Genomic DNA, 14532 nt, shown 5'->3' with positions numbered 1-14532 from the left:
CTGCCCTGCACCAGACTGGTCACACACAGACCTCTGAGGATTTTCAGACACAAACCCTCGAGGATTTCCTGTACCTTTCCCCATTGTCCTTCTGTGTTTAAATTCCGGGAAGACAAAAAGAAAACCCAAATCCAAATTATGCTTCACATAATCCATCAGGGAAACCTGACACAACAGCTTTGACCCCTGGGCACGACTATGGAATCAGAGCAACCACCTCCAACTTTGATTTCTCCTTCACCATCCAATGGAAACCACAGGAGGCAAGAGGCAACAACACCCACTGCAAAGCCCAAATCCTTGTCAGGAATATTTATAACAGGCTGAGGATTTGCACTTCCTCTGCCCAGGAGGAAACACTGCTCCAAATCAGCTCCTTCCAAAGCCCAAAGTCTGTAAAATCCCTAATGTGGAAATAGGGAAGAAACTTGATACTTGGGCTGTTGTAAAGTACCTTCTTCAAACTACAGGAAGATATTTCCCTGTTGAGTCTTGTGTTGTCAAAAATGCAGCAACACCCCTTTGACAAGTTGTACTTTATCTCTGCAGAACCTGATGAATCTGATTCCAAATCCTCCTCTCCAAACGTGTGAGCTCCAATAAATTCTCATTTGAGTGTGGATAGTCAAGGCCACTCATATTCCTCAGCTCCATCTCCCTCCTCTTTCCGTTCCTTTTGCAGGAGCCAAGTGAAGTGGGGAGGATGAGCACAGCAAAAATGGGCTGGTGATCGTTCCTGTTATTGGGAACACACAGCCCCTGGGGATTATGACCTACATCCATTTATTATCCACAACCAAACAGCTCCCACTCCAACAGCAGAGACCAGGAGGACGTGCAGAACGGAGGAGGAAGGAAACCACCATCCCCCTGCACCTCCCACTTAAAGACAACCCAAGCAAAAATGCACAAAAATCCCTTTGTGGGACACTGGGAACTCTCCAGTTTCCCAGCTATTAGAGGTCTAGCAAGGTCTTGAGCCAGAACTGTCCCAGAACTTTCATCAGACCTTGCCCAAGCCCTGTGAGATGATGCCAGGGGAGAGCTGTGCTTTCACACCCAGGGTTTGCTGCTGGGGCTGCCCATGGAAGGGAAGGCAAAGGAGGGAGAGTGGGTTGGAGTCTGTGAGGTCCTGGCTGTGTGCCTGAAGGGTCACAGGCTTATCCAGCTTTCCCAATGTCCCCAAGAGCTTCTGAAGGCTTATTCTTGTATTTAAACCAAGACACTAATGTTTCTGTGCCCACAGAGGCACATACAAGAGATCCACCTCTGGGTCCTTGGAAGGAACTTTGCTCTTGAGTCACTTCGTAATTGGGAAAAGACAAGTTGTATTTTCTGTTCCCACTCTCTGTCAGGACAGAAAACCACGGATCAGCTGCCTCCTAAAACACAGAAACAAAGGAGGAAACTCCCAAATGTGCTTCAATGCCTAAAAAAGTGCACCCTGCAAGCACCAGTGGCTGCTGCCCTCATTAGGAAGGACAATTCTCAGCAGTGGAGGGAGGAGCTGCAAAGCAGCTTTGTGAGATCCCCCTGGTGTTTGCAGGGTAGGACAGGGGCTCATTCCAATGCTAACCAGATTATTCAGTTAGCTAAAGGCTATCTCTGAAGGGATAGTTGGAATTAGTTGATAGTGATTTAATTTGCGTTGCAGATTGCTAATTAAGCCTGTGAAGAGGACAAAAAAAATTACTCCATTTAGTTAAGGAGATGCAACGATAGATGTGGCACATTTGAGTCACTCCCGGCCAGGAGGAGATGGAAAGATTTCTCTCCCTCTCACCTTGGAGCACGGAGGGGGTGTGGGTGTGGAGGGCCTTGACCACCCCCAGACATCCTCAATTCCTCTGGATTGCAGGATATCATGGAAAGCTTAAGGCTGGGAAAGACCTCTGAGATCATCAAGTCCAACTCACTTGAGCCACGTCCTCAAGTGCCACATCCACATGTGTTTGAACGTCCCAGGGCAGCCTTTTCCAACGGCTGACAAGCTTTTCAGGGAATAACATCCCTAATATCTGATTGAAACCTCCCCTGGCACAGCTTGAGGCCGTTTCCTCTCATCCTGTGCCTTGTTCCCTGGGAGCAGAGCCCCACCAGGCTCCCCCCTGGATTCATGGGGAGCTTTGTGTGGGAGCACCAAGATCTGATCCAAGAGGGGAATCTCTCCAGGCAAGGAGAGGTAATTAACAAGCACCCAGGGATGTCCTCTGAGAATGCCCCCAGTAATCCTGGCTAATCCCCCTCCCCCAGGCAGGAGGGGCTGCCCAACCATTCCTGCACCCAGGCCCATCTTGATTTTCAAAGCCAAGTGATAGAAAGTCAGCTCACACCTCAGGGAGCTGCTCCAATGTTTAATTAACCTGTTAACCCCTAATTCACTCCAGGCACTGGAAGTCATTGCAGAAAAAAATGCCCAGATAGATTCCAAAAGGAAATTTTAAACCCCTAAAATTATCTGGGGAAGCAGAAGTGATTTTACCCATTAAAAAACTTTCAAAGCTTTTTTAAAATATTTAAGGAACTATTAAATCAGAAAATCCTATTAATTTTTCTTAAATCTAACATTTCAGTTGAAAGTGCCCAATTTTTTTCCCCAATGTACACCAGCTTTCCAGGGAAGCTGTTTCATGGCTGATTGGATCTTTATCCCAGCTTGGAGAAGCACCAGGAAATTTGAAGTTTGCTGGCTGGATGGCTGCAAGGGGACACCTTCCACTAGCCCAGGTTCTTCTAAGCCCTGGTCTTGGACACTTCCAGGGATCCAGGGGCAGCCACAACTTCTCTGGGCAACCTGTGCCAGGGCCTTCTCCTTAATATCCAGTCTAAACCTGCCCTTATTCAGCTTAAGGCCATTCCCCCTTTTCCTGGCACTCCAAACCCTTATCCCAAGTCCCTGTCCAGCTCTCCAGGAGCTCCTTTAGGTGTTGGAGGGCTGCTGTAAGGACTCTCTGAAGCCCTTTCTTCTCCAGGCTGGACTAATCTGGACTTAAAGGGCTGCACCAGATGCTGAGTCTCCAGGAGACCAACTCAGCCACCTCCCTGTTCACACCCAGAACAACCCAAAAGCTCTTCCTTGAGAAGCTGCAGATTCCTGGGCAGTGGAAACAACGACCCCCAGCTCGGGACAAAGCCCCCCCAGTTTATCCTCTCATCCTGAGCACCAGCACACAGCAGGAAGCTCCTTGGCCTTGCCTTCACACCTCTCTCCACCACACCCAGCAAGGCAAGCAGGACCAGGGGCTGTTCCTGCAGGGAGAAGGGGCAGCTGAAATGCCTGTGAGCAAAGAATATTTCAATCACAGCCTCCTCTCCCAAATGGAAAAGCAGCAGAAGGCTTTACTCTCCCAACTGTCAGTGGGCCCAGGCCAGTGGGGCTGTTTGTGTGCCTCTGGCAGGGATTTGGGGAGCACAGGGACATCTGTCCCCACAGCTGAGGTGCTCCGTGGTGCTTCTCCCTTCCAAAACCACCATCCCCAGCCCTGGTTTTAGCTCTGAGGCTGCAGAAGTCCCCTTGCAGCACCCAGATCATCCAGGGGTATTGTGGTGGTTTGAGACCCCTAAAAATCCAATTCCCAAGTCCAAGCCCCCCTCCCACAACTCATCCCAGTGTGAGAGGGGTTTTCCAGACACAACACAAGACTCAATATGGGGGGAAGGGAATTATATTACAATCATCACACAAATAAATATTATAATACATTATATACACAATTTTAACAATTTCTCCTATGGTAAAGCAATATTTACATTGGATCAAATCTCTTTTCCCTCCAATAAAAGTCCAGAAGGGAAGAAGGAAAGATCCTTTCCACTTTCAGAGCAGCTGTGTCTCTCTTCTTCCATGCAGCAGTTGTAGCTGGATTGTTGTAGCTGGAATCTCTCTCTCCATTACACACCAGGGGGTCTCCTCTCACCCCTCTCAGCCTTTCGGCACCAAGCGAATGTGGGATTGAAAGCAGTAAAGAACCACTTGGAAAACCCAGGGAATCCCCACTCCAAGATCTGGGAATGCTGAAGAACCTCCCTCCCTTCTTTGTCATCACAGGTGGTGGATCCTGCCTCTTGTTGTAGGTTTGATCCCAATGAAAGCCAAACTTAGTGTGGGGACTGAGACCACCTTGGGATATTTGTTTGAGGATCAGCATCTTTGCCAAGGAAAACATTTCTGGCTGGGGGAACTGGTCTGTCCTTCCCCAAGATCTGCAGTGTGTGATGCAGCTGGAGTAGCACAAGGCATCCAGGCACACGCAAAAAAAAAGAACTGGCCACTGTCTCCTGATGGAGAAGTCATTCCCAGAGTCACCATCCTGAGGAATTGCTCAGGAATTACTCTAAATGTCCTGCCTGGACCCCACATCAGGACACCACTGGAGCAGCTCCACTGAAGTTGTTCCCCCTGGGATGGTTCAGCCCCCAAGGGAGAAGAACTTGGTGTTTCCACAGCCATTGGAAAGGTTATCCAGGGAAGTTGAAGCACTTTTGAAGCTGTTGAGAGTCCAACAGCTCCGAGTGTTTCTCAGTGATAGGATGGAGGCACCGCCCCAGGAAGAGCAGCTGGAGCCTTTAAAGCAGCTCCAAAGGAGTTAAAGCCCAGCCTGTGGGAATCCTCCACCACACTAAGGCCCCAGAGATACAAGGGGATTGTCTGGATAAAAGTTGATTAGTGCACATTACAGGGATTAGCATTCCCTTTGAACTTTAAACAACTTTGTTATGTCTTTTCCTTGCCTTTTTATGTAAAAAAATAAATAAAAAGGTGGAGGGGGTTTTTTAAAGCTGATTTTTTTTCTCTCTCTAAAGGAAATTATTAATTCTCCCTATTACCAACAGATAAAGCCCTGGCCACACTTAAAAGGGGGAGTCAATAACAGGGGGAGGTTGGAAGCACCACAAATCCTATTGGACACACTCTGGCTCCTTTAGATGTTTCCTTTGTAGCAGGAGCAGTGCTGGATCCCACAGCAGCTCAGAGCCACAGAACCCTGGGCTGGAAGGAGCAGGGAGGGAGGAGGGGAGGCCAATCCCATTTGGACAGCTCCAGGAAAAGCAAGGAAACAGCAGCTGGAAGTGGTGCAAGGGCAGGGCAGAGCTGCTCCCTGGGCAGGGGCTGTCTGGGCTCGGGGCAGTGGCTGAGGAGGGTAAAATCCACCCCTGGAATTTGCTGGGATCAAGGGAGAACTGCAGACTCTGTGCCCAGCAGGGTGAAGGTACAGATAAGGGGTAGTGTGAACATTACCTTGGGCCCATGGAAGCTGAGAAAATGATCCTTGATGGAGCTCTGGGGGCAGAGAATCCTTGGTTTTCCCTTGCTCCTCCAGGGGATTTCCCAAACCCTGGCTGGCTGCTGACCTGGGACATGGGGAAAATTCTTGGAGGCTGAAGGAGCTGCTGCTCCCAGGGCCAGTCCTCTCAGTGATGGCTGAGGAGGTCCCAGCTCCAGGCTCTCTTTCCCCATCCATCACATCCCAAAGGGAGGAGCAGCCACCCCCCATCCTGCCACAGAGCCCAGGGTTTGCTGCAAGGGCAAATCCTGGAGAAGGGTTATAAGGAGTGAGAACCCCAGAGGGGGGAGAGGAGCCCCAGGAGCCGAACACAGAGCAACCTCCCCCAGCCCCTCTCAGAAATGAATTACCAGGTGAATTATTTCCTCTGGGAAATGTGTTCTTTCCCTCCTTCAGGGGAGGTTTGTGTCAGAACATGACAGTCCCCTTGACCCCCAGACTGCTGCCAGGAGATTGTTTCACCTGCTTTGGGCTGAGTGCCCCATTTATCTAAACAGCTTTAATAACACGTGGCTTGAATTGTGCTCTGACGAGTGGAAAATGCAGCTTTTCTCCTGCTATGAGACAGTGCTCATCAGGAACTGGGCTGGAATCACTAAACTCATCCCACCTGGGCCTGAAGCTCAGTGGGAACACGAGCTGACAGCCCTGAAAAAATCAACATGCAACACCACAGAGCCCCAGAATGCTGCTTGTTATCCAGGCCCACGCTCGCCTCCTCCTGGGATCAGCAGGGCTGGGAAGGACCCAAACCTGCTCAGCTCTGGGCAAAAGCACCTTCCTGCTCCTGCAGATTTAATGATGTTTAGTGGACAGGTTCTGCCACAGCACTGCTGGGGGATGTTTTAACCAGCCCAGGAAAACACAGGCAGCTTCAATAATCTGCTGCTCTACAACACACAGTTCAACGGGCTGCTGTCAAACACTGGGCCCTTTTAGCTTCAGACAAATGCAGGAGCCACGTTTTCCAGCTTTTAAAAAAACTCCCAGCACAAAGAAATCCGTATAATTTCAAAAGCCAAACCTCCTTCAAACCTGCAGCCAGTATTAGCGAGGAGAAAATGGGAATATCAGGCAGCAAAAGACTCCGCTGCCTGGAATTGAGGACAATTAATAATACATGCAGCAAGCCCCTCAAACCACCTTTTTTCTCCCCTCCTACTGCAGGCAGAGAGAATGAACTGAATTGGAAATTCTGTCAGGAAAAGTACATCCTCCAAAATTAAAAGACAAAGGCACCGGGAGAAAATGAGCTGTGTCAGGCTGGCTCACAACAGCAGCACTACGAGGTGCAGATAATTCCCTTCATGGAGAGGAGCAGCCTCGGGCTCACAGCACCTCAGCAAGGCAGTCAGGCTGAGCAGGAACACCCCTGAGCTCCAGGAGTGGCTCCTGAAAGAATCTGGGACAAAAACCAATGTTCTTAGTGTTCAGTTCATCAGGAAGAGGGAGGAAAAGCCCCCTCCCCACCCCACCTGCTCCAGCTCTGGGGAACAGCACAGGGAGGACATGGAGCTGTTGGAAGAGTCCAGAGGAGGCACCAAGAGGATCAGAGGGCTGGAGCAGCTCTGCTGGAAAGGCTGGAGACTTGGGATTGTTCAGCCTGGAGAGGAGAAGCTTTGGGGTGACCTGATTGTGGCCTTACAGGACCTGGAGGAGCTACAAGATGGAGAGAAACTATTGACAAGGACCTGGAGTGAGAGGACAAGGGGGAATGGCTTCCCACTGCCAGAGGGCAGGGTTAGATGGGATATTGGGAAGGAATTGTTCCCTGTGAGGGAGGTGAGGCCCTGGCACAGGTTGCCCAGAGAAGCTGTGGCTGCCCCTGGATCCCTGGAAGTGTTCTAGGCCAGGTTGGACAGGGCTTGGAGCAACCTGGGCTAGTGGGAGGTGTCCCTGCCTGTGGCAGGGGGTGGGATGAGATGAGCTAGAAGGTCCCTTCCAACCCAACCCATTCCATGGTGCTGTGATTCAGTTCCTGCTGTGCCAGACAAACCCTCACCTGCACAGAGAGGGAGGCAGCTCAGACAAGGCTAACGAGGGAGAACAGTTACCAGCTCTTCTCCCAGTGCTCCTGGAAACGTGGGATTCCCAGGGCCATTCCCAACTTGCACAGCACCCTCGCCCCTCAAATCACCCAAGCCTGCCTGGAACTAGGCCACAGCACTGCCTCATATGCCACCTCCCCTCACAGAGCTCCTGTCCCCACACGTCCTGCTCCTGCTCTGCCTGGAGGGGTTTGCAGGGAAGGAGGGAAGGCAGTTGCTACAACCAGTGCTGATATGGACCTTTCAAACAGGGCCAGTGACCCCTTTGCCCTCCCCAGCCCAGGCTCAGGGAGCAGACAGGGCCTGCACATGTCCTGGACAGACACATGTGCAGAGAAGCTTAAAATTATTAATCTGCTGCTCCCGACACCTAATAAATACTCTTTGTGCTGTTGCACAGGATGCAGCCCCGAGATCAAAGCCTGGTTCTGCATGCACATGCATAATAAGGGAAAATTCCTGCCCCAGAGCACGTAGGAGAGAATGGATATGACAAAAACTGAGAAAGAACAGGGAGATGAAGGGAGTTGTTTGGGGTCAGGCCCAGCTCTGCCTGGAGCTCTGCTCGCTGTTCCAGGAGCCCTTGGGTTCCCTGGGATGATGTGGGAATGCCAGAGCTCTTTGTTCTGGATCAACACTTAGCAGGCTCAGGAGTGTCAGATCATCCCTTCCTGACTAGCAGGAGATGCAGAACTGCTCAGGATCCCCAATTAGTGCTGTGTTTGCTGTCCCACCCAGTGAGCAGCAAAGGGCCTGAGATGTGAGAGGTGGCTGTGGAGCAGCAGGAGCTGCTGGAGAACAGCCTTCTGCTCAGTTCTGCCCCAATCCTGGCATCTGCTGGATAGCAACAGCAGCCCTGGGCTTATCAGGGGAAAGGTGGATTTTAGTTCAGAGCCCAGACTGCTGCAAATCCTGGTTCTTTGTTTTGGTGCAGTCTCAAGCACCAACTGATCGAGTCCTGCAAAAGGCTCACGCTTTTAGACAATACAGGGATATGTAACATTTTGGTTTTGCAAATATTCTACATGCCTACAGAATAATTCTTCTCATTCCTTGTAAATCCCTGTTTCTTTTCAGCAGGAACATCAGTGCAGAGATTGCCAAGCTTTGGGATACTAAATCAGCGACTTTCCAGATGAGGGGAGAAAATTTGGTTTGTTCTCTCCCAGCTTCATGAGCAGAAACTAAACTGGAACCTAAAGCTGATGAAGGGCATTGAATCTCAGGGGAGGCTTAGGCTGGATATTGGGAAAAGGTTCTTCCCCCAGAGGGTGGTTGGGCACTGCCCAGGCTCCCCAGGGCAGTGGGCACAGCCCCAAGGCTGCCAGAGCTCCAGGAGGGTTTGGACAATGCTCTCAGGAACAGATTGAGATTGTTGGGGTGTCTGTGCAGGGCCAGGGGTTGGACTGGATGATCCTGAAGGGTCCCCTTCAGCTCAGGATATTCCATGAATCATATGACACCTTCCACTAGCCCAGGTTGCTCCAAGCCCTGTCTGACCTCACCTGGAACACTTCCATGGATGAGGCAGCCACTTCTTCTCTTGGCAACTTGTGCAAGGGCCTCCCCACCCTCACAGGGAGGAATTTCTTCCCAATATCAAATCTAAATCTCCTCTCCTTCAATTTGAAGCCATTCCAGGGTCCCTCTCTGGCTTCCTTGTGGGCCCCTTCAGGTCCTGGAAGGTGCTCTGAGCCTTCCAAGAAGGGCTTGGGGAGAGCAGGAAAAAGCCCAGGAGTGGAATTGGAGCTTTGCTAGGAGAATGTGAGCTATAATGGAACAGAAAAGCCTATCAAACACAGCTTGTAAGATTAAATGAGGTAAAATATGCTGTGGGCCTTTTGCTGTTGTAAAATCCCCTTCCCTGTGATGTGTTGTTTCACCTAATGAAGAAACACGCTCTTATTTCAAGCAGGTTGTCGCTCCCCACCACTTCTCAGAGCTCCCAGGGGGCAGCTGTGCTGCAGCCTGGATCCCAGGAACACAGGGAATTCTGTGCCCTGTGTGCTGATCCCTGGGAAAGGTCTGGCTTTGAGAGGGAAAACTCAGAGTCCAGAAACAGGGAGTAAAGGAGCCACTGGTTTAGTGCAGGGACACAACCAGATACTGGGGAGAAACGAGAGATGAGCTGCAGGGCCAGTGTCAAACAGCCCCAGTAGGGCCCAGAGCAGCATCCCAACACCTTCCCCCTGCCTCTGATCTATCCCTAGGGATGGCACCTGGACAGCTGGAAAATCCTGCATCCTTCCATGCACACCCGTACACTGCTCACCACGCCTTGGAATCACGGAATATCCCGAGCTTGAAGGACCCACAGGGATCATCCAGTGCAACTCCTGGCCCTGCCCAGGACACCCCAACAATCTCACCCCTGTCCCTGAGCTCCTGGAGCTCTGGCAGCCTTGGGGCTGTGCCCACTGCCCTGGGGAGCCTGGGTAGTGCCCAACCACCCTCTGGGGGAAGAACCTTTCCCTGAGATCCCACCTGACCCTGCCCTGACACAGCTCCAGCCATTCCCTGGGTGCTGTCCCTGGTCACAGAGAGCAGAGGTTGGTGCTGCACCTCCACTGCCCCTCCTGAGGAGCTGCAGACCTTGCTGAGGTCTCAGTGAGGGATTCTTGGGGTGTCCTGTGCAGGGGTAAAAGTTGGACTCGATGATCCTCGTGGGTTCCTTCCAGCTCCGGGTGTTCCAAGGTTCTGCCACTGGCAGACAAAGTCAGATCCACCTTCCCAGCTCCCCTCCAGCACTGGGGTAACAAGTGGCACTGCCACTACCACACAGACTGTCTGGGAAGATGCCAAAAGTTGGGATATGCTTCAGCTGCCCCCTAAATCCACGCCCCACCAACAAATCCAGCATATCCAGACAGCTGAACCCACCACTACCACCTGAGCTTCCCAGCAAAGCCTCTGCACACAATTCCACAGGGAAACACCAGGCAAATCCCTTTCTGTGCCAAACTTGGCCAGGCACAACCCCACTGTTTCAAAGACAGGAGCCCCCATGGGATCAGAGGGGTGATGTTTGCTGTCCCCATGGAATCAGAGGGGTGATGTGTGCTGTCCCCATGGAATCAGAGGGGTGATGTTTGCTGCCCTGCAGGAGCCTGGGTGTGTTCAGCAGGGCCACACTCTCGTGCATAATGCACTTACAGTCACTCAGGAAAATAATGTCTCGCTGCCATCGGAGCCATTTGAGCAGAACGGGGGTCACAGGAGATCAGAGATGGAATTTCTTTATTGTTCCACTGCTGCTGCCTGGTTGTGTTTCTCTCATTCAAGGTTAAATCATTTCTGTTTGGAACAAGCACTGCCTTCTGCGTTACACGCTGCCAAAACTAATGGGCCCCTCTGGGCCAGCAAACACTGAGCTCCTCTCCCAAGGATCCCTCCATCCCTCTCCTCCTTCTTCAAGTGACTTTTACACCTCGGCCCTCTCACAAATTTGGGAATGGCCTGGGAATCCAATCAGATATTTGGTCCCATTAACTGCAGGGTAGGAATTCTGATAACGGTGCAAATTGATTTCTCTCTCAAAGCACTTCCCAGCAGAAGAAGCAGGTTCCTGCACTGGGAAGGGTGACACAGAGTTCTAGTGACCCAGCAGAAGGGAGGCCATCCTACCTCTTGTCAGATTAGCTGCTGATGGAGGGATGAGATGTGCTCTGGCTCAGCACTAGACATAAATCCAAGCCTGATGTTTGGAGACGGGTTGTTCGGTTGTTATTTGCTCTCAGGACTGTGCACCTCTTCCTCCCTACCTCTGATCTAAGAGGAGGCTTTTATCTTCACACTGAAGACTCCAACCACTACCTCTCTCTGCCCACAGCTCCATTTGCTGGCCCCCACCATGACCCAAAACATCAGCTGGATGTTGTTGTCCCTCAAGGCTGGCTTTGCTGGGAACCAGTTCCAGATGCCCAGCTCAGGGCCAACGACCTTCCAGGACCAGGAGGGGCCGTGGGGCTGCACCAGCTCCAGTCCAGGCACTTGGTGGAGCATCCACCTGCCTCAGTGAGCAGACATCCAAAACTGGGGGTGCTGTTGAGCTCAAACCTAAAGCAGGGCTCAAAGTCCCCCTCCAGCTCAGAGACTCCTCCCCTACCACATCTCTCCTCAAGGAGAGACTGCAGATATTTGTGTCCTCAGAAAAGACAAAGATCAGTGTATTCAGTATGGCCCAGCCTGGTTTGGGAGCTTCTGGAGTGACAGGGCAACCCCATCTCTTGAGCCCAGGCAGGGAGGGGGGAAGGAGGCTGCACAGCCTCCACAACCCCTGCAGAGTCACCCCAAGAGTGTTTCTGTGTCGGCCCCACCTCGGTTCCCCCCCAGCGGTTTCGCTTCAGCGGTGGCTGAAATGATTTTGGAGCGCTCAGAGACTGAGGCTCTGATCTCCTGCACCCCCCTGCCTGGTTTGTCTTCAGGGAATGAGCCAAGGAGCTCTTGACCTGAAAACAGAAGTCTCTGCTCCTTGAACCCCGAGGTCAGCATTGTTAGCCTGGCAGGAGCAGCCTCCAAAGCTCGGCACGTGCTCGGCCAGCAGAGAGGGCAGGGAGAGCCATGGCAGCTCGGTCTGGGAGAATTCCCTCTGGACCAAGCAGGTCAAGGAAGCACTCTCAGGTCTGGGGGTTTCTATTACTGGGGAGAGAACAGCCCAGATGATGTTTCATTTGATTATTGTTGAACAAACTGAGATTTTACTCAGAAAAATCCGTTTGAAGATTGGTTTTGAAACTTATTTGGAAGGACCTCTCTTTCCCCGGTGACCATCAGCCATTTTTCCAAGATTATCAAGTCCCCAAGCCTGTCTGAGTTCAAGGAGCATTTGGACAACGTTCTCAGGCACAGGGTGGGATTGTTGGGGTGTCCTGTGCAGGGCCAGGAGCTGCACTGGATGATCCTTGTGGGTCCCTTCCAGCTCAGGATATCCCATGGTTCTGTGATTTATAATGTCAATGGCAAAATTATGATTTGGATCAATCTGGAATAATTCCCTGAGTTTTTCGATGGGGACAAATAACCAAAGCTACAAATGACTCAGTAATTTGCACAGCTCTTGTATGTGTGAGCTACACCTGAAGCAAAGTCTCCTTGGCCCCACTTTTGAAATGGTTGTCAGCAAAGTTGCTGCAGCCAGAACAGCCAAAAAAACTTTTCCTCTAACTCACCACCCTCTTCTTCCTCCAGTTCCTACTTATTTGTTCCAACTTCTGTGATGCAAGAGGTTGGAACTGGATGATCTTTAAGGCCTCTTCCACCCCAAACCCTGCCATGTTGTCTAGAAAATCAAGACCTTAATGAGCTCAAAAATGCCAAGGCGCGGCCAAACAACATCCACTCAGACTTTAACAGAGAGCAAGGATAAACCTTAGTACTTAGGGCATATTCCTGAAAAATTTCCAAGGGACTGGGATGGGAAAGCCAAAAATAAACACAGTGTCAAAGAATGCAAGCAGTAGCACAATAAAGGCAGCAATAACTGCTCCCACCAGCAGCCAGGCGAGCTCCGCCGGGATGAATGACACACAACTTCCTGTGATAAACTAATAAAAGAGATTTCTATGAGTAATCATTGGTTTGACAGGAAGTCAAACAAATCTATCCATCACTGCTGACATGTGTCTACAACCTTCCAAACAAAGCAGCGTCTGGAGAGGAAAAATGGAGCAAACTGCCCACACTGTCTGAAATGGCACAGAAAGACAAGCAGCGGCAGGCGCCGCGATCGAACCGCCCTGCCACTCACTCCTGGCTCCCTCTTTGATCCCTTCTGGAGCCACTTCTGAAGCCTCCAAACACCAGACAGACCCTGGGCTTCTCCTCCCACATCCTGCCCCTGCGTGAGACACGGTCTCCATCTCCACTGGAGATAAGGAGAACAAGCCCTGCAGTGGTTCCATCCCAGCCCTGTCCCGCTCGGTGGTGGCTGATGATCTTCTCCAGACCCTGGGGCTGGGGGGTCTGTCTGGCCAGGACTGAGCCAAACTTGGCTCATTGGAGGCTCTGTGCCCACCATGGGCCTTTGGGGATGAGCTGGATCCCAGCCCTCAGCCCAGCAGGACAGGGCCTTGGCCGCCTCCTTTAGTTCTGGGAATGTGCTGGGAATGAGCAAACGAAGCAGATCAGGAGCTGATGGGGAGTGTCCCAGTTCAACAGTGACTCACTGGGCTCTCTGGGAGCAGCTCCAGGACATGAGCAACGTGGAGCTCAGCAAAGCTGGTCACAGTCCCAGCATGGTGAGACATCCTCACCTCTCCATCCCACAGGCTCTGTGTCACTGAGGGGGCACAGCAGCTCAAGGCTCCCCAAAAACAACCACTGGGCAAGGCTGGTCTCCAAGGACTCCACACTTGCTGCCTTCAGAGGAATGGCAGCTGCTGAACCCTCCAGAGGGGCCTGTTCTACACCTCTTCCCAGTAAAACAGACCAGGTGGAGATTTTGGGATATGCCTCCTCCTCTGCAGCCCGAGGTGAGAGGAGGAGGAGGGAAGATCCTCCTGGGGAAAAGGAAAAGCTGCTGGAGGTGTGGAGGGCACTTGTTGGCAGCAAAGAGGTGCCAGCCCAGCCCAGCCCTGAGGAGCTGAGACCTTCCAGGGGGGCAGAAAGGGCCTCAGAGCGAGGTCTGTGGGAAAGGTAACCTCAAATCCCCCCAAAGAACACAACTGGACAGGGCTGGGGCAGCTTTGAATCAATCCCCCGAAATAACCCAACTGAGCAGGGCTGGGGCTGCTTTGAGTCGTGTTTGATGCCCTTGGGCTCTGAGGGCTGGCTGGGGCTGGGAGAGGGAGAGGGCAGCTGGTGCAAGCTGTGTTACAGTGATAGTGTTTTAATTCCTTCCTCTCCCAGAGCATTCCCTCCACTCTGCCCTGCAGAGCCTTGAGCAGAAGCAGCCTGATGGTTCCAGTTGTGCGACACAAGTCTGTGTCCCTTGTTGTCCTCTGGAACATCCCAGCAGCCCTGTGAGATCACAGGATCATGGAATGATTTGGGTTGGAAGGGACTTTAAAAGCCCATCTCATTCCAAGCCCCTTCCACCAGAGCAGGTTGCTCAGAGCTCTATCCAGCCCTTCCTGAAACCCTTCCAGGGATGGGGCAGCCACGTGCTGTCACTGCAGGGAGCACAGGCTGGGAGAGCCAAAGCCAGGTTTTCCCAGCAGGGCCTGGAAGCCAAGGCCCAGCTCCCATCTGTGAGCTGGGAG

The sequence above is a fragment of the Chiroxiphia lanceolata genome, chromosome 10 (assembly GCF_009829145.1).
Source record: "Chiroxiphia lanceolata isolate bChiLan1 chromosome 10, bChiLan1.pri, whole genome shotgun sequence".
In the NCBI taxonomy this organism is placed as follows: domain Eukaryota; kingdom Metazoa; phylum Chordata; class Aves; order Passeriformes; family Pipridae; genus Chiroxiphia; species Chiroxiphia lanceolata.
The sequence above is the reverse complement of the archived record's forward strand: the minus strand, read 5'-3'. Positions refer to the sequence as shown.